A 24,728-nucleotide genomic window follows, 5' to 3' on the forward strand; every position below is an offset into this window, starting at 1 on the left:
GTGTAGAGCTGCAATTTGCTCAGTCTTTCTTCGTACGGGAGACCCTTTAGCCCCGAGACCATCCTGGTGGCCATCCGCTGAACCGATTCAACTCTGAGCACATCCTTACGGTAAAAATTGCACACGGTACTCCAGATGAGGTCTCACCATGGCTCTGTACAATAGCATAATGACTTCAGGTTTCCTGTTGACGAAGCTTCTCTTGATACAACCTATCATCTGCCGTGCTTTAGATGAAGCCTTCTCCACTTGAGTGGCTGCTTTCATGTCAGCACTGATGATTACTCCTAAGTCTCATTCTGCCATATTGAAGGCCCCTCACCATCTGTTCTTTCAACTTGTTTAAATATGTACCCCTTTCCACTAAACATCATGCTGCTGATAGGATGGGAGAGTTCCAAGATGGCGGCAGCTTACCTTTGGCGTCTCTGGAGCAATTTTTCTTATTTCCCAGCGTTTCCTCATTGTGGCGAGTATGCCACATTCAAAGCGAAAGGGAGCTGTTCGTGCCGAGCCACCTGCAGCACGAACTTCTACTCCCTCACACGCTCCATGTTTGAGTTTGTCGGAGTGGCTCCCTCGACTATCAGTGGAGAGTCTGACGGCTCCCCAGCTGGAAGAGATTCCGGGGCTTTGGACTGGGAGGTTTCTCTCTCCCCCCCTCCCACCTCCCCCCCGATGTCTGAGTCCCCGCCGCCCCCAGCGTTCATCGCGGCTGATCCGGGTATGTCTCCCGATGTGACTTCCTTGAGGGAGACCCCAGCAACAGGAGCTGTATCCGCGTGAAAACTGCTGGAGGGAGGAGAAATTTGTGGAGATAGCTCCGTAAGAAAGAAAATCTGCGGCGATGTCGTTGGAGAGCATTTGGGAGGCTCTCATACAAGGTACTACAGAGCAATTTAATAAGGAAATTTTTCAGGTTAAATCTCAAGTTTCTGATTTACAGAACCTATTTTCAGATCTGGTTAAAGACAAACTAAATGTGAACAGGAAAATAGAACAACTAGAAAATTACAATAGCAGATTAAATGTGTGGATTCTCAATTTTCCTCAAGCTACTGGAGTGCCTCCTATAAAAATGTTAAGAAAATACCTCATTGAAATTTTAAAATACTCATCTGATCTAATTCCATCAGTTAATCGGGTATACTATATTCCTTCAAAGAAACAGATAGGAGCCACTCCTGAACTAGGAGCAGCTGTGGAACAATTAAATCTTACAGAAATATTAGTCATCAATTACAAAATCCACAGAAAGAGCTACACTATTAGTTTCTTTTGTTTTTGAGCAAGACGCAAATTCCCTTTTGAGATTATATTTTCGGAACTCTCAACTACTATTTCTGGGGAGAAGGGTTTGGATATACCCAGATCAGTGGTCTCAAACTCAAACCCTTTCAAGAGCCACATTTTGTATTTGTAGGTACTTGGAGGGCCGCAGAAAAAATAGTTAATGTCTTATGAAAGAAATGAAACTTTTGCATGAGGTAAAACTCTTTATACTTTATAAATCTTTTCTTTTGGCTAAGTCTTAACCTTTTCCTATTGTAATAAATTTTACGTTACGCTGGTTCCAATCGTAATTATTTTAGCAAAGTTTTGTATTATTCACCGTTATCATTTACGGCTATTGTAAACATAATGTAAATAAGTCATAAGTCTGTAAATTCAAATATTTTATGTTCCTGTCGCGTACTGTATGTCCCATGCCATGGGATATACGATGGCAACAACATTTTTGGAATGTCCCGTCAGCCGGGACACACGATAGGAAAAGGTTAATAATAACATTGTAATTTATAGCTAAAGAGACATATGATCAAGAAACTGTTTTATTTTACTTTTGTGATTATGACAAACATACAGAGGGCCTCAAAATAGTACCTGGTGGGCCGCATGTGGCCCCCGGGCCGCGAGTTTGAGACCACTGACCCAGATGTTGAAAGACAAACACAAGAGCGGCATAAACTTTTTCTAGCAATGAGAACTGAGACTGTGACACTTTGAGAACTGAGACTGTGACACTGGGTGCATCTTTTCTGCTTGCCTATCCATGTAAATGTGTAGTCAAATACCTTGCAGTTAAATATTTCTATTTACCTGAACACTTGCGCGCATTTCTTGATTTGAAGAAGTTGTCTACTGGTAGTGTTAATTAATGTAATATAGGGAACCTTCTGCTATTCCAGATTACCTATTACATTATTATTGTTGTTTCTCTTCACATTTTCCAGGAACTCTCCAAACATGGATTGTGATCTAAGAAGGTTTTAATAATTTATTTTTCTTGGGATTTACTTTGTATCGTAATGTAGCTGTTTTTCTTAAGCAAGGTTATCTTGTATTAATTTTGAAAATTCAATAAAGACAAAGTTAAAAAAAACCCATCATGCTGCTGAGGAGGAAGTAGGCTCTTGTCCTTGAAAGGTTATGCCTCAATAAATCTGTTAGTCTATAAGGTTCCACCTGCCTCTGTGTCATGTTTGATTAAGGAATCATTCCCACATTTTATCTGTAGTTGTCAACTTTAATAGGCAGTTTACCTCTTCCTTTCATTATTCACCAAATGTGTACCCTGCGTCTGAACTGATAAGAAATAACTAAAGTTAAGCTATACATTTCACTAAGGATCACAGTTTAATGGTATGCTTGTCATGTGACAATGTGTAGTACAGTGTATTAAAACAAGATCAAATGTGTCAAATATTTTGGAAGAAAAAGAAACTTTTACATTTAGATAAATAGACATTTACAGATAAAAGTGCAACTAGATCTGAAACTGATAAAAATGAGTTGCAATAGTATGCATGATTAGAATATCAGATTTTGTATCAAAATATAGCTTAAGTAGGTCATGGCTGTAACGAGGCAGCTACTTTTTACCTATGAACTTTACCCAGGAAAAAAAGTACTCACACATATTTTTTTTTTACAATAAAGGTCATTACCCACCCACCCTCTTTTACAAAATCGCGATAGCGTTTTTTAGCGCAGGCCGGTGCGCTGAATGCTCTGCACTGTTCCCGATGCTCATAGAATTGCATGAGCATCAGGAGCAGCACAGGGAATTCAGTGCACCGGCCTGCACTAAAAAACGCTTTCGTGGTTTTGTAAAAGAGGGGGTAGATTTGTTGCTATTTTGTTTCCTGAATGATTTTGTAAGCTAACTGTACTTTTGTTTTCATCTACCCACACACATTTGTGTGGATAAGTTTAGATTTTAAAAAAAAAATATGCTTATGTTTGAAACCACGACCATCACCTTAACCGTACTCTAGAGATGTAGCTAAGACTGGACTAGGGTTACCATATGGCTCCAGAAAAAGGAGGACAAATTGAGACTTCTGGGTGCTACTTCCATTTAAAGCAATAGAAGTAAAATCCCAGAAGTCTCAATCTGTCCTTCTTTTCTGGAGCCATGTGGTAATCCTACCCTGGGCAGAAAAATTGAGAAGGGCCCCCGTTAACCCTTTAACACCATCATTCCTAGGGAACCAGCAGGAGGAGAGGGAGGCACATTTCCCAAAATTGACATATTACAATTAGGGGGGAAAAAACATTTCCTACCTTTATTTTCTGAACACTGCTTTGGTCCTAGTGTCTCTCTTCTGCTTTTCTTAAATCTGTTCAGGTTTTTCTTGTTTTGGACATATCTTCTCTACTTTTTGTTTCCACCATCCATCTTTTCTGTGTATAGCCCTATCCATCCTATCCCTTCTGTGACCCTATTCCTATCCTCCTCCCATGTTCAGCATCTCTCCTCTGTGTCCATCCAACCCTCAGGGTGGATGCAGAAACCAACATGTTAGAACTGATGACTGCATGTAGGGCTCTCACAAAACAAATAGGCAAATGTCACCCTTCCAATCAGTGCCCATGGTCTGCTCTGGCCCCGATCTAGCCCCCTTCCACCTGAGTCACTGCATCCAATATTTAAAGTGGACCCACACCCCTGTCTGGCTCCACCCAGTGCATCCCAGGATATACTGAGTAGAGCTGGGGCCGCCATTTTGGAGATGACCAGTTTGGCCGCAAAGGCAGGAGCAAGTGGGCATCTCTCCTGCTTATTTCAAAATATTTGGGTCATGAGTGGCTTAGAGAGGGAGTTGGCATGGGGTGGGATCCATTAACAATTAAAACTTGAGACATACTCAAGTAATGGAACACCACCAAAGCTCATAAAGTCCAAAGAACCTGCACTACATTCAAAAGCATCACATACAAAATCCTTTCATCATATCAAATGGGAAGAAGGACTTCAATAAATAACCAAACTGAAGAAACCATACAATTATTCTGCTTATCAATGTTTCCCTTATCATTCTTCAGTTCTAAAAAATCCCCACATGTTCTTTTTTATAGTAATATCATATGTGCAATGTGAACAAAAAGAAATCCAGAATGTTCAAATATTACTTCACAGAAATCATAAAACAATCCACTTATCTGTGAAGAAATCCCAATGGGACCCTTTTTACCTTCTAATCAGGCTTCTTTCAGGAGCTTAGTTCACATTTGATTTAAATTTCAACCAAGTTTTGGTTGATTGTGGGGGGGGGGGGGAGGGTAAGGAAGAAGGGTGCCTCTAGACACCAGGGAAACAGTTTATCACAGGAGGGAGGAAGGGGGCTGAGACCGATTCCCCTCCGGAGCTGGGAAAGGGGTGGGGGGGGGGAGAGAGGAGCAGCAGGATCCGATCCGGAGCTGGAGCACATGCGCAATTCGGATTCCCCACCCTCGGCTGAATTTTGATGAGTCGCTGGCGCAGGCGCCATGAGGAGTGACACAGAAGCACACCTCACGCCACCAGGACTCACGATATTTCAACAGCGCATGCGCACTCTAGGATTTTATTATTTATGATATAATCATGAAAGTATAAAATAAAGCACGTAATATACATTTTAAAATATGCAAATTAAAACATATGTTAAGAACTTACTTAGAATTCCGCGAAATGAAGATATTGTCACAAAAAAAATTTTCAATAGTCTATAAACACTTCACTAAAGTATTGAACCTACTGAACTCAAAAGGCGAGAATCAAATGATCGTGTACGCATTCCTAAAATAAGAATCTTTTCTAATAACATTAACATGTGTTTCATATTATCGAAGTAATACGAATATAACCGAACGTCGGGATATCAATAGGTCTGTTCATTTGTCTGTTCCAATCTATACCAATGTGCACTTTATTTATGCAAGAACAAACCAGAGCTTAGTAGCATAAGGCACGTCAATATTTGCCATAGCAATCAGTGAACCTATGAACTATACTTTGGTGCAATCTAGTATATACAATCAAACAGACCCAATGAGCCGAACGCGTTGATCTTAACCAATACATTTTTATGTTTGTTTATTAGTCATATGCGTAGAATTTCTCCTTATTTTCGGTTCAGTGTTTTAGTGTACACTGTTTTTAGAATAGTGTAATTTTAATTTTGCTAACAATTTGAATGTAGGCCCCTCTTGATCTTGAGGCCCTAGGCTGAAGCCTAGTTAGCCTATAGGAAAATCCGGCCCTGGCCTCTCTGCATCTATGTCCCTATACTCCATCCACTGCAAGAATCTTTTCTATGTCCCTGTCCCTCCATATGTCCAGATTCTCGCATTTCTCATACACCCCCAATTCCTGACACTTCTACTCTACCTGGTCTGGCATCTGTCTCTCCCTCCCTCTGTTGGTCCAGCAACAGTTGGTATCTTCCTTCCTCTCCAGTTCAGCATCTGCCCCTCACTTCCCCCTGCCCTTTGGTCTCAGCCCCCAGGTCTATTATCTTTTTCCCTTTCTTCCCCTTCCGTTTTGCTCCAGGTCTACACCTGGGTCTCTAACTCCCTTCCCACCCCCCACTATCCTCCAAATGCTGCAGCACATGGCCAACAGAGGCCGCATTGAAAAGTGGCCACTCTTTTGCCAGTGGAGTCTTTCTTCTGTGTAACCACTTCATAAATCTTTATTCATTTTCAAACTTAAAACAATGCATATAGGAATATATACAGAATATTTGAAAAACAGCACTTACATCTTTCAGTCAAATACATGAAAATTATTTTCACCCCTCCTTATTTCAATGTAATCAAGAAAACCAAACAATATTACTTCCAAATTTTTCAGACAACAATCCCAATATACTATCTCTGTCCCTCCCCCTCACCCCCTTCCTGGATGTGTAAATTATAACCAGAAGTACAGGAAAATACCATTCAATTAGAATCAATAAAATTAGTCAATGGACCTCATACCCATTTAAATCATTTGTTACCCCCTTGCTCAAAAATCATTTTTTCGTATCTGTAACATAAAAACATAACGAATGTTGCCAAAAAGTAAAATTTAATTGTTCAGTTTTTCCAATTTTTTGTAATCATTTGGATGGCTACCTCAGTCATAATATCCAATAATCTATTTTTATTTCTGTCTGCAAGAGGTGTAGGAGATAACAACATCCCACAGATTACCACATCATACAATAGCGGAATCGCAGTCTCCAGAATCAGAGTAATATGTCTCCATATAGATCTCCAGAAGTTAAGTATCAAGTGATAAAAGAAGAGCAGATGATCCAGTGTACTTATATTGAGATGACAGTGCCAGCATCTATTTGACTTGGAACTATCTAATTTTTGTAATCTAACAGGGGTCCAAAAACTTCTATGCTACAAAAAAAAAACCCACGTTTGTCTCATAGATGCTGATGCTGTACATCTCATCCTCCAAGACCAACAGAAATCTGCTGCTTAATCTCAATGCTCCAAATATCTCTCAAACGTGTTTTTGGTTTCTTATTCATATAACCAGATATTAATTTATGCCATTGGGCGGCCTGATGCCCTAGGAAATCTGTCTGGAAGCACAGGACTGGTAAGCTATATTGATTTTTTTAGATTTTGCCAATCAAGGAACCCCTTCTGAATGGCTTGCTTCAACTGCATAAACTTATTGTTGAAGAAAACATTAATTTGTTCAAACAAACAATAATTGCATGTATCAGAGAACAAATTGATATCAAATCAAATTAATTAACCAGATCTCAAATACCCAAGGCACTACTTAATAATTTTTCATGCCCTTACTGTGGTGGTAATTCATCATTGGTCTTGGTAAGTGACATGTGCTCCAATCTGCCCGAAGATAAGTGCACAAAAGATAAGTGCCTTCCTTTCTTTAGCACCTTAAGCACTAAATGCACTTTATATTTATTAATTGTCATTAAATTAAAAAGATTTGAGCACATGTCACTTACCAAGACCAATGATGAATTACCACCCCAGTAAGGGCATGAAAAATTATTAAGTAGTGCCTTGGGTACTCCCAAGTCTCACTAGGCAGGAGGGAGTAATAATATATAAAGAGGAGGAGGCGCCACAACGAATGTTCACCACAAAGGGATTGTCAGAAGGTTACGGTAATCTCTATTGAATAAACTCCTCGCTTGATGAAGGCAATATCGACAATTGTATTGTAGTATGCTGCGTTTGACTTAGAAAGTAAGAAAATGTTGATAAAATATTACTTTAAGATGATTACAATATCATTACCCAGCCTAATACGGTATTCTTACCTTAAATCTAACATAGGCCGACTTTCGTCCCGATCAACTTGCGACCTGTAAGTCGAAACCAATTGCGGTCGTAAGTCGACGAGTACCTGTATTTAGAGTGCTGGCCAGCTTAAACTCACTCTCTGTTGTCTGCCTTTTAACCAATTACCAGTCTTTAACATAACATCACCTCCTGTCTCATGAGAACTTTGTCAAAAGCATTCTGAAAATTTAGATACCCTACATCAACTAGCTCATCTTTAGCCACAAATTTATTCATGCCTTAAAAAAAAAAGTAGCAAATTGTTGAGGCATGTTATTGAAATTTGTCATGAATATAAAGTACCGACTGGCATTTACAAGTGACTTTGTGCAGGTAGTTTTGATAATGTTATCCATGCACATTTGCCCAAAGCTTGAAAATGCCTCTCCTCAATGTAGCTAGAAGCATACAAATTTTCAGTCATAGAGAGTGAAGGCAATTTTCAGATAATCCTTTTACATGTGCATATCACTATGTGCCCATCTAAATAACTTTGGAAATTGCTCTCAACGACAAAACAACAAAAAAATTGGGCTACTTATCCCACGTGCTTATAGGATGAGTAAGGGAAACAGCAGCTAGGCAGTAGTGTTTTAGCTATTACGAATTGCTTGACACCATTAAGTGGGTTTAATACTTATTACTTATTCTTTGTACTTTGTCTAATGAATATAATCAGACAACTTAAAATATGGCAACTATTAAATGTGTTTCTAGCTCACCTTATACAAGCAAGCAATTAATATGACAATTTCCAGTTCAAAACAGCAGATGGTAAAGAAATATATTGTACTTTCTCACAACTCCCACATCAATTAAGAAACTTATAGGTGCTGTGTTGAATGAAATGATATTCATTAAAGTTTACTGCTTTTATTGAAAAGGTTAGGCTTGCAGTGATTGTGAACACCCCAGCAATAATTTAACCAATGTTAACTGTAAAATAGCAGAGAAAAGTCATCTATCCCTGTCAGGACTGTGCCATTCTCTGTGTTAGTTTCCCATTGGTGCCTCCACTTTGCCATTGCCGGAAAGCATGTTCCTGTTTGTTAGCACACCATCTGGCAGTATTTTAGTTTCATCATGGCAGAACAATCTTTTCCATATGCACCAGCTGCCTCGCAGTGGGCAGCCTACTGCCTATGATGCCCCATTCTGTTGGGTTAGTTACTTGGATTTAGCTCACACTTTTTTTCAGTATTAGCTCAAGGTGAGTTACATTCAGGTGCACTAGGTATTTCCCTGTCCCTGGAGAGCTTACAATCTAAGTTTGTACCTGAGGCAATTTAGGGCTAAGTGACTTATCAAAATCACAAGAAGCTGCAGCACAATTTGAACCTGGTTCTATCTAGCCACTAGCCTACTAGGGTCCTATCTGTCTGCCACTCCCTGTGTAGCTCCTTCCTTTTCTCCCTCTGCTTCTCCTGTGCCCACTGGCCCTCAACCTGCTGTCAAGTCTGTCTCACTCCTACTCCTCTCCACTGTGCTGAATGACTTTTCCCCTTCCCCTGCTTCTCCTCATTTGCTTCATTCTCCTCATTTGCTTCATTTCCTTCATCCTAATCTTGCCCTGTGATTCCCTGTTGTTACTGCCACCATACCTTGTCTTTATCTTTCCTACCTTCATTCATCCCAGTCACTCCCCTGTGATGCTCACTAACAGAAATGAACAGTCAAACCAACATTTTCATAGTCCTTTGACTCACAAGAATTAACACCAGACAATGGATAAGAAGTAAAAAGAAAAAATTACAAGACACTGCAATGAGTATTGACCTCAAAGCCCTCATCTTCCACTTCTCTTTCTCAAATGCAGTCCTGCATCTCTTGGCTATGTATTACTTGTAGAGCTACTCGGAGCAGTGATAAGGTTGTGGACTAGACTCATTGAACATTGTCAAATTAACATGCAGGGTTTTACTGCAAAGCACCATATTTGAGAAATATTTGCACTTATAACTTACAGAATACTAAGCCAGTGGTTCTTAAACCTGTCCTGGGGACCCCCAGTCAGTTGAGTTTTCAAGAAATTCCTAACAAATATGCATTATCTTATGGTTTGCTTATCAGCAAACACATGCTTTACACCAAAGAAGTGAATAAAGGAAATGTAGCTGTGAGCTTCTCTTAAGGTGCGCATACCTGTGTTGTGCATTTTTACTCCACCCAGATTTGCATATAATAGAGGTGACAGGCATGCATATCTGCCTCTTACACATTCATTAAATATTGTGACAGGGAAGCTCCTGGCACTGCTTCAAAATCTGCTTTAAACCCTGCCATTAAAGCAAATGTGCCTATTCCTAAACCAAGGAAGCTGACCATTAACTCTGTTCCCAGTGCTAAAATCAGACAGGCAGGGCAGAACAGAGAAGGGATGACAGAAAAGAACAGAATACCTGTTCCAAGCTACTGTAATCCCTTTTATAAACCATCTGTTAATTCTCCTGTAAAACCTCTGGTCAGGCAATCTGACACAGCAAGTGTTAAGGAAAGGGGTGGAGCTGACAGGCAGAATGTGGCTAGAGCACCAGTGAAAGTTCCCCAGCTGAGAACACACAGAGGCAATCAGGAACCTGGAGGGAAGGACGTTCCTCACAGAACAGGGAACTGAAGGCTAGGAGCTCTGTCTTACTGCCTTCTGCTAAGAAACCTCTAGACCCACAACATTGCCATGCTGACAAAACTTTGCTTTCCAGAGGCTAATTGGAAGGGAAAAGCTCCATAAACAGGGCTGGCCATATGCTGCTCCAGAGGATTGCTTGTACCCAGCTTCAGAGAGTGAGGAGTCTCTTATGGACGTAGAGGGATATATCTCTGAGGGGAATGAAATGGACTGCAGCCCAGAAGCCTTAGATTATATGTCTGAATGCAGCATGAGTCAGTAAGGTACTGGGGGGGGAGGGAATAAAAGTTTGTTCTATAGCAATGGTCTAAAGTACGTAAACATTTCCGTCCTTATGGGGGACTGTATAAAGAATGAGAGTTGGATGTGTGAGTGTGAGGATTGCCTAATAGAAGAAATTAAACCAGAATCCATGTATGCAAGCAAAGCATAATGAGTGGGGGATGGGCTACTGCTAACTAGTGTTAGAAGGCGAAATAAAGTCCTAAGTTGATTCAGTGACCTGACATTGCACATCCCTGATAGTGGGAACTTTTGGGAGGGGAATCTTAGACCATTAAAACAAGGGTGGATGATTCCCATCCCACTGTCCAGAAATAAGAAGGGTCAGTGGGGGTATTTATAATTCAGATAGTCAGGTGGGGAGAACTTCCTGAAGAAACACAATGGGCTCAATATAGTAATTGTGCCAAGCCTAGAAGACATGGAGCTCATGCCCAGGGCCAGCTGGTCCACAGGGGCTCTTGTATATTACATTACATTACATTACATTAGGGATTTCTATTCCGCCATTACCTTGCGGTTCAAGGCGGATTACAAAAGGTTAATTTAGAAATAAAGTTACAATGATTAGCTCGAGAGGTAAGTTGTAGATCATTTAAACATTTAGCGGGTTGTTGAGGGTGAGGTGGTTTGTAAAAGAGTTAATAGGTGGTCATAGTGGGGTTCATTTGTTATTATTAGTGCAGTAATGGGTAGATCAAATGTCAGTTTTAGAGTTACTTAGAGGTCGTGATGTTATTGCTGCTTCAGGAATTTCTTGAAAAGTGTGGTTTTTATTTCTTTTCTGAACGTCCTATAGTCTGGGGTGGTCATCAGAAGGTTGGAGATCTGGTTGTCCAGCCTTGCGGCTTGAGTGGCTAGGAGGCCGTTGTGTAGTTTTGTTCTTTTTACTTCCTTGATTGGGGGGGGTATGAATGGGGAGTGCGTTTTTCTGTGTCTGGTAGTGGGTGCTTGGATGAGGCGATTGTTCAAGTATGATGGGCTGTTTCCGTGTAGGGTTTTAAATAATATGCAGTAGAATTTGAATTGGATTCTTTCTTGGATTGGGAGCCAATGTGAGTTGATGAAGGCTTCAGTGATGTGGTCATGTTTTTTCAATGAGTAGATGAGTCTCAAAGCTGTATTTTGGATTGTTTGGAGTTGTTTAATCATGGTTGCAGGGCAAGGAAGGAAGAGGATGTTGCAGTAGTCCAATATACCTAGTATTAGGGATTGAACTATAAGTTGGAATTGTGTTCCATAAGTTCTTATGTATATAAGTTCTTGAAACCGGAATGCTGCCCAGAACTGTGCAAAGAAGGCAGCAGGACTGTGAGAAAGAAACTCAGTTTAAAGGGAAATGTTTTTGTTTTTTTCCTTTCCTGATTGAAGCAAGGACTTGTTGTGAAAAATTAACTTTTGTTTGTGATAAATTTCCTGCCAAGCATCATCAGCCACTGTGGTTGTATTAGAACCAGTGCAAGGTGAACTGGATAATACAACTTGGAACTGTGAATTATTGGTGGAAAGTTGTTTTTGTTTTTTTTCTTTTTCTCTCTGTGCTTATTCCATCGTAGTCCTCCAACGAGCGCTAATACTTGTGCCTGGAGTGGGAGCTGGGTTGCCAGCGCTAGACTTACCCCTGGCCCTGTCACAATATACAATTAAGACATAAATAAGAAAAAGTTTCCAGAATATCTGAATTTTAACAAATGCAAAAAAAGAAGCTAAATTATTACAAATAATTACAAGGATGTATTATTCTTTTCTAGCAGGAGGAGAGGTTTTTGAGGCTTTGCTGCAGCTTGCTTTATGATAAAACAAAAGGATTAAAGATGTACATAGATTGAAAACCTGAAGAAGCTTCAGCTCCTGAGGACGCCTTTGTGGTGAAGTGTAAGATTGTGTTGTGCTGGCTGAGTGCTATTTTGGCTGAAGTCATCAGAGGCAATTTAAGATTGACATGATTTTATACATATCACAGGAGTAAAGTCCATGGAAGTCATCAGTGATTTGGATTTTAGAGATTGGACACTAAGGGGCTCATATTCAAAACAAAAAAAGTCTACAAAATGGCCTAAATGGGTACTTGGATGATCAAAAAGCCTGATCATCCAAGTACCCATAACCAAAGCTGGTTTTAGACGTATCTAAAACCAGCTTAGGCCTTTTCCCTACCTCTAAATGCATAGAGCAAAAAGAGGCAGTTTTAGAGGAGGGGAAAGTGCGGGAGGTGGGCCGACCTAGACATAGGCGTACAGCAGGTATAACCAAAAATTTTGACAGGTTGCCTAGTCAGTACTTATACGTTTTGACTTAGACCAAGTCAAAAGAGGTATAAGTGCCAAAAATGGGGCCGCTGAGCTGATCGCAGCTGCCGCGATCAGCTCAGTGGCCCTGGCAACCTGCCCACCCCCCACCACAACGATCGCAGCAGGAGAGATGCTTCATCTCCCCTGCTATGATAACAATTCCCTGAAGTGCCGCCAACTGCGGCACTTTGGATTGCTATTGTGGCAGGAGAGAGTGCCAATCTCTCCTGCCATGATTCACCCCCACGATCATATCAGGTAGGAGGAGCCCAACCCCTCCTGCCCTGACACAGCCCCGTGATCGGCTGGGGCAGGAGGGAGTTCAACCCCTCCTGCCATGTGACCCCCCCCCCCGATATGATATGGGTTGGATTGGGCCCATGTGCCTAAGGCCCTGCCCATAGGAGGGGGCCTACGGCAACTGGGCCAATTCTGGTGGGCAGGGCTTGAGGCGCCTGGGCCAATCAGGCCCTAAGGCCCACCATTCTGAGGATGGCGGGCCTGCCAGGTGGACGGGCTTGGGACCTGTCCATCCAGCCAGCTTTTTTAAGGTAAAGGGTGGGTCTCGGGGATGCCTTGTCATGGGGTCGGCAGGGGGGTCTTGCGGGTTGATTGGAGGGGGTGTTCAGGGGCCGATCGTGGGTTTGGGGGGAGCGGTCGTTGGGGGCTGAATTGGGGCAGGAGGGCCTGGGATCCCTCTTGCCCGTATCTTAGTGGGGGTGGGGGGTATGGGGGTCACCAGGGCAGGAGGGGTTGGGCTCCCTCCTGCCCATGACGAGTCGGGGGGGTTGCAGGGCAGGAGGAGTAGGGCTCCCTCCTGCCCCAGCCGATCATGGGGCCGCATCAGAGGAGGAGAGGTTGAACTCCCTCCTGCCCGATCTTGTCGGGGGGGGGGGGTGGATCGCAGCAGGAGAGATTGGCTATATCTCCTGCCATGATAGTGATCCCAAGTGCAGCATTTGGCAGCACTTTGGGGTATCGCTATCGCGGCAGGGGAGATGAATCATCTCTCCTGCCACGATCGTTGCTGCGGGGGGGGGGGGGGAATTCTGTAACCGGTGTTGTTTTTGACAGACACCAGTTACAGAATCCAGCTTTTAGGCGAAGGACTGGCTCCTCCTTCGCCTACAAGGCCTTGCTTTGTGTGCTTGGGACTTAGGCTTTTTTTTGTTGTTGTTTATTATTTGTTGTAAGTGTAGACGTAGTGGTGGTATGGGCATTTAAACAGTTGAATGTAGAGGTAGGCCATTATTTTTAAAAAACCTCCTTTTGGACGTTTTTTTTTTGAGAAAGGACATTTTCCCTGCTTCTACTTTCAGTGTTTAGGGCCTAGACTAAAAGGGGACTTAGACGTTTTTTGGGTTGTTTTTTTTTATTATGCCCCTCTACGGGACTGATGTTCCAAGTTTTCTATACAGCAAGGATATATACCCTGGTTACAATATGATGTTTTATGATGGAATGTTCTAAGAGCATTAGTAATAATAATAAGTAAAGCATATTTATTGTGAAATAGGGAAAGGAATTAATAAAGTAATGATTTGTAATAGTTTAGGTTTTTCTTTTTTTGTATATGTTAAAATTACATATTCATTAGGGATATCTTGAAAACCCAACTGGGGGTCTTCAAGGACAGGTTTAAGAACCGCTGCTATAAGCTATGTGCCTACATGTTGGGTGCATCGTTACCAGACTAAATGGAGCTGCCCAATTGTGAACTGCATTATTATATTCAGGGCTGTCTGATGGGCTACGCAAGTGGTGTGGCCACACAGGATGCTAGGGATGCAAAAAATCACTCCCTGTCCATTGTTTTCCTTGAAGTTGCAATAATGCAGTGGGTGGGGTAGAGGCGCTAGAGTGTAGGTCGCACAGGGTGTACTCCTGATTATATCCATGCAGTAGGATTTCACAAGAGAAGAAATCATGGAAACACTTGAATCTACCCTCGCAAGCATTTTTACTAGAAACGAAAAACAGAGAAAAACGAAGGCAGATAAAGTTTATCATGTGTAGTCTTATATCCCATCAAATAGCATAAACATTACATAAAAAAGTATGACAGAATCAGATTTCATCCTTAACAGTATTTCCTGAAACAGTGATTTAACACATAGCAGAATGATCCCATCTTTGCCACCAGGTCAGAAAAGAGAGGGAGAGGCCTGGCTCTGATCTACAAGAGGTTTTTTTGATGTTTTTTTTAAATCACCTAACCTCAGTCCTTCCTGATTTTGAATATATGACAAGTGAACTGGAAGATAAATCTGATATATACTACAGCAGCATTGGTATTCTCCTGGACCATGGTCAAATGACACCACAAATCTGCAAGAAATTATATCGAACCGTATATGCCAATATGCAAAACTAATTGTTTTAGGTTACATTAACATACCTCTAGAATCACATGACAATATTAATGTCTCCAATTTTTTTTTTTTTTTAAATAAATCTTTATTAATTTTCAGGTCTTACAAAAAGTGCAGCATAACATGCATGTCATATCCATAACAATTAAGCACTTATAAACATTCAGAACCAGTTTATCAATACCCAGAAATACCCCCCTCCCTTCCCAACCATCAGAGAAAAGAACAAGGAATCATATAAAGATATACCCTTCCTCCCATCCCTGGATATGCAAGTACTATATCAGCAAAAATAAAACTACAACAATTCTACAAAAGACGTCAATGGACCCCACACTAATTTGAATATTTTTGTGTTCCCTGACAAATCCGTATTCATTTTTTCATATTTATACACTAAACATAGATTTGCCCACCAGGAAGTGAAATTAAGATGGTCCCAATTTTTCCAGTTACGCATGATCAACTGCATAGCTGTTCCCGTCATAATTAAGAAGAGTCGGGCTTCATATCTATCCAATGGGAGCTTAACATGCAGCACAGTTCCGCAAACCACTACCTCATACGTCAGAAGGATCGCAGACTCCAAAATATTCTTAATATGTCCCTAAATTGAATTTTAAAAAATTCCTTGATGACATCCAACTAGATCTAAAACCATCAAGCTCTACACATAAAAAAAGTCACACACTAGATCTTATTACATTACATTACATTAGTGATTTCTATTCCGCTTGTGCCTTGCGGTTCTAAGCGGATTACATTAGAAGATGGCTGGTCATTTCCAGGCGATGACAATAGCAACCGATCTCTTCCATCTTGTCTCAGATACAAAGTAGTCTCCAGTTCCCTGGTCAAACTACTACTACCTGCTATCCTTCAATCTCTTCCTATCTATGGGACGTACTCATACATCCACAAAGGGTCCTGCCAAAAAAGACCTTAACAAGAGGCAAGATTAATACCATTCAATTCTGGAATAAAATTTCTGATATGCTAATTGCAAGCTCAAATGATGCCACCACGATGCTGATTAACTGTAACAACACAATTGAACATACACTAGACTCACTAGCTGCTCTACACCACTGCAACACCAGATCTACTAAAACTTTTCATTGGTTTACCAAACAGTTAAAGAAAAAACAAACAAACCTGACATAGACTCAACAGACAATGGCAAAAAGTAATTTACCTGAACATAAAATTGCCTGGAGGATAGCAATCAATAAACAAAAATTCAATATTGCTGAAGCATATAAAATCCATTACACTCATGAAATATAAAACAATAACTTTAATATCAAAGAGCTCTTCCGCTTACTGAGGACCATGACTGCACCTCCAGAGCTAGGTCTATCTGAATGCAACTCTCAACCCTTCCTGACTTCTTCAATAAGATAAAATCTGTGCAAATAAAGTTTGAGAAAACAGCGAACACTGTAGTCTCGGTACATTCACCGCTCCTAGTGACAATTAGCCCATGCATTGTTGACCAATTCTGGAACACCTTTGTGCTTCTAACAACTTCAGATACAGCCAAACTCCTAAAAAAAACTATCCACCCACAGAAGCATCCTTGACATATGCCCCACCCATTTGTTAGCTGATGCCCCAGATCACGTCATTGCCTGGATTACCAACCTGCTAAACAACTTATTAAATCACGATCATTTACAACCCCAAATGGGTCAAATCGCCCTCACTCCCATTCCCAAGACCCAAAATGATGACCTATCAAGCCCTGCAAACTACCGACTCAGCGCTGACATCCCATTACTTACCAAACTTCTAGAAGTGCATGTGTGTAAACAACTTTTAGCCTATGTCAAAAAGCACTCCTGCTTCCATCCCTCATAGTTCAGCTTTGACCACAACACAGTACCAAACTCCTTCTGTTAACCTTAACCAACAAAATCAAACAGGCCTTAAGCATAGGACATCAAGCTGTTCTCCAATTTGACATCTCTGCTGCCTTTGACTCTGTCAATCACCACCTACTCTTATTCAAACTCAGTGAAATAGGCATCATGGACACTATATTTAATTGTTTCAAAGACTTCCTACCTAATAGGAATTACCTTGTCTGGAAAGAAGGAGTATTCTCCAGAAGCTGGCAAGCATTCTGTGGAGTTCCCTACTATCTCCGATATTTAACAAACTATGCATGAGTTCCCTGGACCACATTAACTTCAAAAACAATGAATGCTTGTTGTCATACACAGATGACATTCTCCTTCTCATCCCAATCCAATGCAACTCCAATGATACCTCCAAGAGAATATCTAATGACACAGACAAGATACACACATGGGCTACTCAACAAACTCAAACTGAACACTACAAAAACCAAAGTACTGTGGTTTCACAGCTCCTTACAAATGACCTCTACATCTATACATTACCTTCAGGAACCACACTAAATATTGACAAAATTTCCCAAATCCTTGGAGTCACTCTTTCATATGAACCTCAAATTTCCAACCTATGGAAAAAAAAAAACCCCTTCTCTAGTATGAGACAAATAAGATTAATCAAACCTTTCTTCCATGATCACCAGTTTACCATACTAACACAAATGTTAGTACTGTCTCAATTAAATTACTGCAACTCTCTCTATGCAGGCATAGGGCTCCTTTTACGAAGGCGAGTTAGGGCCTTAATGCGCGGAATAGCGTACGCTAAAATGCCATGTGCGCTAGCCGCTACTGCCTCCTCTTGAGCAGGTGGTAGATTTTTGGCTAGCACGCACTATAAGAACATAATAGTGCGCGCTAATCTGGTGCGTGCACTAAAAACGCTAGCGCACCTTCATAAAAGGAACCCATAAATTCTACTCTCATTCACAAATTACAGTTGATTCAAAACACAGCAATAAGGCTAATGTTCAAACTGAAAAATAATTTAATCCATCACACCATACTTCAGCAGCCTTCATTGGATATCTATCAGTGCTCATATCACCTACAAGCTATCATGTACAATGTTTCATGGTTCATAGACAAAATCGCGTGAGACAACGGCGCGCCGACAACTGAGCGCAGACAACTGAGCGCAAGGTTGACGGCGTGCCGAAGAAAAGCACTATTTTAAAGGGTTCCGACAGGGGGTGTTGGTGGGGAACCCCCTTATTTTACTTAACAGACATCGCGCTGGCGTTGTGGGGGGTTTGGGGGGTTGTAACCCCCCTCATTATACTTGAAACCAAACTTTTTGCCTGTTTTTTAGGGAAAAAGTTCAGTTTTAAGTATAATGTGGGGGGTTCCACCCCCCCACACCGCCAGCACAATGTCTGTTAAGAAAAGTGGGGGGGTTCCCCCCCACACCCCCCGTCGGAGCCCTTTAAAATAGTGGTTTTCTTCGGTGCGCCATCAACCTTGCACTCAGTTGTCGGCGCGCCTTTGTCTCGCACGATTTAGTCCCGTCACCATGTTTCATATCCTATACAGGAACTCTGCGGAGCCTCTCACAGACAATACAAGACTGAGCAGCCCTAAGCAATCCATGAAAGAGAACACAAGTGATCGACAATGTGAAGGTAGTCCTTATGATTTTTTCTTTTCTTTAGGCCTGCAAAATGAAGCCATTATCATGTAAGGGTCTTTAGAGAAAGGGAGGAAGCACAAAAGAATGGAGGTATATAGAGCCAATTGATTAAAAAACAACATGGTGCTTACAGTAAGGGGCATAACCTACTTGTGTGCCTGACAGTCCTGCTTGTTGATGGAAAAAGCAACGTTGCTTACCTGTAAGGCACATAATCCTACCCACCTCCCCAAGAGTTATTTTCCCTTCTATAGCTTTAGAACTAACTGATAATGAAGAGACCAATGCACATGGGAATGGCTTCACATGCTCAGAACCTTACGATATGTTATGGGAGAACACGGTTCGATGATGTCACCTATTTGTGTGCTTCTCAGTCCTACTGTCTACAGAAAACACTTGTTACAAGCAAGCAACATTGTTGGGGTTTTTAAATGTACTTCTAATCTTAATTATTCAAATTTTTACCTATCACATCCTCTATTTAGGCACCCTAAGGATACAAAGTAGGAACCTATTCTATAATGGAATCTAAGCACTCAGGTACTATTATAGAATACTAGTGTAACCCAATATCAGCACACTTAAAATTTATGAAACCGCAGCTAAGCCAACCATAGACCTGGTGTGATTGCATAATTGGCTTCTCTTGTATATGCAGACTTGTGAAATCTGGCACTTACACATAAAGGGTGTATAAATAGCCTAAATATAATTTATCATCACTTAAATATGTAAAGTCTTGTGTCATGCAGCTCTGTATAAGGGCATGTAATTTTCTGAAATCAATGCCCCTGCTGAACATCTTGGCAAATGCATGGGTAGTTTACCAGTATCTTTATACAGCAAAATACTTGGGAAATTGTGAACGTCCCAAGTAAAATGGGCTTCAGTATCATTCAAATAGTATACTTCAAAACCACAAAATCATTGAAATAATTTTCCTGATTTATTTAAAACTAGCAAATAGATATGAACTAATGTGCACACAGGTGATTATAACACACACTTTCTAACACTTCTCAGTGCTCAGAGAACCATTTTTAGCTTATGAGACCGCTGGGTAAGCAAAATTTTTAGCCCACTACTGATACGGCTCAATTCTCTTCATTGCACTGGTCCCTGTAGTATCTATAAGTATAACCCTCTCTCACTTTTTTTGATCTTTTTAAAATATTTTTTGTCTTTTCAAATGCTCAACTTCAAAACAGACTTAGCTTTTAATGCAGGGGTTCAAGGGGTTCTGATGCGTTTCGCCATGCCGCATCAACACAAACTTAATTCTGCCCCCCCCACCATGTCTGTTTTTACTTCAACCGCTCTTGCTATTTAAAACTAGACCAATTTTACTTTCAATATACTTACATTTATTTTCATTTTCCCCCCTTTAACCTAACTATATACCCCCCCCTTCCTCCCAAAATGGTAGTCCTATGTCCAGGTGGTATTAGCTGGCAGGAGCCACTAGAATGTTGGAAGCTGCCTTTCCTACTATTACCCACTCCTGAGCCTGAATTATTATAATAATTTGATATGCCCAGGCCAGATGGAGATGGACCCTTTGAGGAAAGGAATCATTGAATCACTATAGCCTAATGTCATGTAATCAGCCTGACTTGCAATATTTGTTAGTGCAGCTATAAAGATTAACATTATGATTTTGATTAAGCCCTATAAGTTAAAATCTGGCACATATTAAAAGTATCTGATTTTTTCAACGCTACCATCATTGCAACAGAAATCATCAAAGTTTTCCCCTGCTGTATATACACTGGCAGTGATACCTAACACCTAAAGTGTATTAATTTTGTTCTCATCACTATGTGCAACATAGCATGGAACCGGCAGAAATAAGGTCATTACTAGGGCTACTGCATTATATTCCAGAGAAAATTGGATTTAATCAAGCATTTTAATTTATTTTTATATATGAGTTAACCAGGATCTGAGAGAATACAAATAAGATTCTGTTCAAATATTAAACCAGCAACTGCTGTTCTACAATATGTAATTTTATTTATGAACTCTCATATGGCTTCAAGGAAACATATTTATAGAAAGGACTTGAAAATGGTAGAGCCATTGTATGAGATTCAAACTTTGTGTCAAACTATAAATTATCCTTGAATTTCTATTTCAGCATGAAAAAGCGAGACTGCGAAGACCAGAATAGACTGAAAAGGTAATTAAGAAACTGGTCTAAAATTTCAGAAAACATGCATAAGAAACTGCAACCCCTCTGCACTTAATACACCAGTGGAAACCATTTCCAGATTTTTTTTAGACTGAAAAGCTTGTGTCCATCAGGATCAGTTATCCTGTACTGTACACTTTGGTAGTTGAATAATTGTCTTCTATATTAATAGGTCCTTTTACTAAGGTGCGGTAAATGCTAATGCGCCCATTATAGTATATTGGCTGTATTAGCGTTTAGCGCACAATAAATCGGCTACCACACCTTAGTAAAAGGACCTATAAGTTTAGAAAAAGGATATCTTGTATCAATCCTTACAGATCATTAGGGCAATACATGTTGTGGTGGGGAAAGACTAAGGCCACTGACCCGCCTTGACTTCCACAGCACCGGGCCAAGCGATTCCTGGAGTGGCCCAGTTAGGATTGGTGACAAAAATAAACAAACAAATCCAAAATCCAGTTTAGTCTATGTCACATATTTATTTCACCCCAATAGGGCATAAAGGCAAATAAAAGAGTTCATTCTTGTGTACTTGCACTGCTCAAACTCAGTCCCAAAACTTTTCTGCGTCGTGTTCATATTTAACCAGTCCAAAAATCAAAATGCTTAACAAAATAGCAATTCAGATACAGTTGCAAAATTCTGTGGCTTCTTGCCAGTCTCTGGTCAAATAAATTTCTCTTCAGTTGCCCTTTAGGGCTACAGGTAGGGCCGGAATAATAGGTAGGCCCAGTAGGCACGTGCCTAGGGCCCAAAATTGTCAGGGGGGCCTGCTGAACAAACAAAGAAGACTCAGGTTTTTTTTAGGGGGGGAGGAATCTTTCAGCAATGTGCCCCCCCCGGGGAAGATCGGCAGAGCTGGCCCCCTCCCAGGGAAGGATCGGCAGCACCGGGAGATTGACAATGCCAGGCGGGGTCCCCGCATCGATGGCAGTATGTATGGAATGTGACGTCAGAGGGGGGTGGACAGATGCAGGGAGTTTCTGCAAGGTCCCGCGATGACTGCATCTGCCGGCTCTGATCAGGGAAGAAGTAAATGACATCAGAGGGGGTGGACCGGCAGACACAGTCAACACGGGGCCTTGCAGCAACTCCCTGCATGTGCCTGTCCACCCCCTCCAACATCACTTACTTCTTCTTAAGCAGAGCCAGCAGCTGCAGTCATCGCGAGACCTTACTGCATGGCATTGGTTTGGAGGGAGAGAGAAAAGAGCATAGAAGGGTGGTGGAGGGAGAGAAAGGGGGCAGGGTGGTGGAGGGAGAGAAAGAGGGCAGATGGTAATGCAATTGGTGTGCAGGGAAAGGAGAGAGAGACATAAGGGGGAAGGATACTGGACGCAATTGGGTTGGATGGTAGTGCTGCCCGATTTCTGATTCAAATCAATTCACCAATTCACTTTGGGTGAATCGATTTCGAATAGATTTGATTTTTTAAAAATCGGCATGACTGATTTGGTGACCGACTCTCCTCCCTGTGCCTTCCTAAAGCAGGAGCAGCGCTGCCTCTTGCTGGCCTGCCGCTGCTGCTCCTGCTTTAGGGGCAAGGGTCAGTTGGGAAGAGTTGCAGAAATCCTGGTTTTACCTTGTTCTGTGCTTTGGCACTTTTTGCTGCATCATCCGGCTTCTCCCCTGGCCTCCTGCTCTTACTGCAGTCTGCAGAGAGGATCGCCAGTGCTCTCTGCGATCCTTACAGGCTACCACCATCCTCAGAACCACGTTCCCTCTGACGCGGTCCTGCCCCTCCTCTGATATCAGGGGCAGGATTGGATCAGAGGGAACGTGCTTCTGAGGACAGTGGCAGCCTGCAAGGATCGCTAGAATACCAGCAATCCTCTCTGCAGGCTGCAGTAAGAGTGGGAGGCTGGAGGACCTGTAAAGAAGGGGGGAACATGCAGGCCTTTGAGGGGCAAGGCAGGCCTTTGGGGGCGGGCAGGCCTTCATGGAGGAGGGCCCTGGTCTAGAAGTACATGGAGGGAGGGAAGGGAGAAGGGGTACTGCTGGACAGGGGGATCAGGGAAGGGAGAAGGGGTACTGCTGGACAGGGGGAGCAGGGAAGGGAAGGGAGAAGGGGTACTGCTGGACAGGGGGAGGTAAAAGGAAGAAAGAAGAGGTGCTGCTGGACCTGGCAGAAAGGGAGGGAAAGGAAAGGTGCTACACACACTGGAGGGGAGGGTGAAATGGTGCATGGGGGAGAGAGCATGTTGGGTTGGGGGTGGGAAGGAGGGTTGCCACTTGAGGGAACAGGCAAGGACAGAGAGCGAAAGCATTGGACTCATGGAGGCAGAAAGTATTGGACTCATGGAGAGGGCAAGATGGATGGAGAGGCAGAAAGGAGGGAAGGAGAAATGTTACACTGGGGAAGGAGGATGTTGGATGAAAGGGTAGTTGAGAAAAGGAGAGATTGTGGATCTGGGGATGGTGGGGGTCCATCGCTGCAGCTGCGTGGATAGAGATGAAAAAAGGGAAGATGCCAGACCTCCGGGGGAGGGGGAAGGGAAGGGAAACGGAAGGGGAGGACAGAGAAGGAAGATGGATGGTTAGCACAGAGAAAGAAGGAGACCCTGGCAAGCAAGTTATCAGAAGACAACCAGAGCCTGGGACCAACAAGATATGAATAATTACCAGACAACAAAAGGTAGAAAAAATAATTTTATTTTCTATTTTGTGATTATAATATGTCAGATTTTTATAATGTGTATCCTGCCAGAGGGGGTGTTAGACCTCGAACGTGAGCTAGGATTTAACAGAGAGAGGAAAAGTCTTTTTTGTTTGTTTATTTTGTTTACACCACAGCACCAGTGTGGTTAGGAGAAGGCAAAGGGAGTGAAGAGGCTATAAAATAAACCCACCAGGATGTTAAAAAAAACACACCCACTTGGACAGGAAAATCGAATTGAAAAATCGATTCAATAGGCTGAATTGAATTGAAATTTTTTTCCTGAATTGGGCAGCAGTATTGGAGCGGTCCTGTTTTTGACTACTTGGTTTACTGTTTTCACCATATCGTTGTTTCCGTATAAAATACTTCCCCTTTTTTTATTATTTCTGTTTATTTGTATTTATATTGTTCTTTCTGGCTTCTTTTAGAAACTACAGTTTTATTGGTCAGTCCTATTCAGGCTCGGTTTATTTGTTCCTTCTGTATATGGGGATATCATTTTAAGATCTCTGGCATGTGTTCATGTTTGATATTAGGTGCTATATTGTTTTGGAGTGATTTGTGTTTTTTGTTATAATGTATTTGATGTTTTTATTACATAGCCTTGTACTGTCAAAAGACTTGTTATTTGTGGATTACAAAATAACAGGTTTGTTTTTACTTTTACTTTTTTATTTTTTCACTTGACCGGTTGGACATTTTCTTTTTGGTTATATTTATGATTCTATGTCTTATTATCAGTGGTTCTGTCTTTATCTTTTTATTTTTTAGTTTCCTTGGTATCCTCCCTCTGTTTCACCAATATTATTATTCTCAGTTTGGTATTGATTTTGTTATATTTAATGACAATGTTCTTTTATTATGTTTTTATGTTAGTGACCCCTGATGCAGGCGCTTTGATTTGCCGAAACACAGTGTTGTCGGGTCCACAGTTTTTATATGTCCTTTTATTGGAATAAACAAGATTGTTCATTGTCTGTTCCCACTGTTTCTTGTGCGATTTTGTACGTGTGGGTTTTTTGTCCTGTTGGACTTTCTTCGGTTATTCAAAGTTAGGTGCCATTTATAGAATCGTGCCTAGTAGCACCTAACCCAAGTTAGTTGTTAGTAGGCACCAAAAACTTAGGAGCCAGTATATTAGGCAGGATTTTCTTGGCCTTAAATA

At 41.5% G+C, this 24,728-nt stretch overlaps 1 protein-coding gene across 10 annotated transcripts in view; it reads right to left on the reverse strand.

Moving 5' to 3' along the window:
• NEK11 (NIMA related kinase 11) overlaps positions 1-24,728 on the reverse strand; it is a 539,441-nt gene that overhangs the window by 182,716 nt on the left and 331,997 nt on the right. The gene's annotated exons all lie outside the window — the stretch shown is intronic.

Source organism: Geotrypetes seraphini, chromosome 2, assembly GCF_902459505.1.
Source record: "Geotrypetes seraphini chromosome 2, aGeoSer1.1, whole genome shotgun sequence".
Classification (NCBI taxonomy): domain Eukaryota; kingdom Metazoa; phylum Chordata; class Amphibia; order Gymnophiona; family Dermophiidae; genus Geotrypetes; species Geotrypetes seraphini.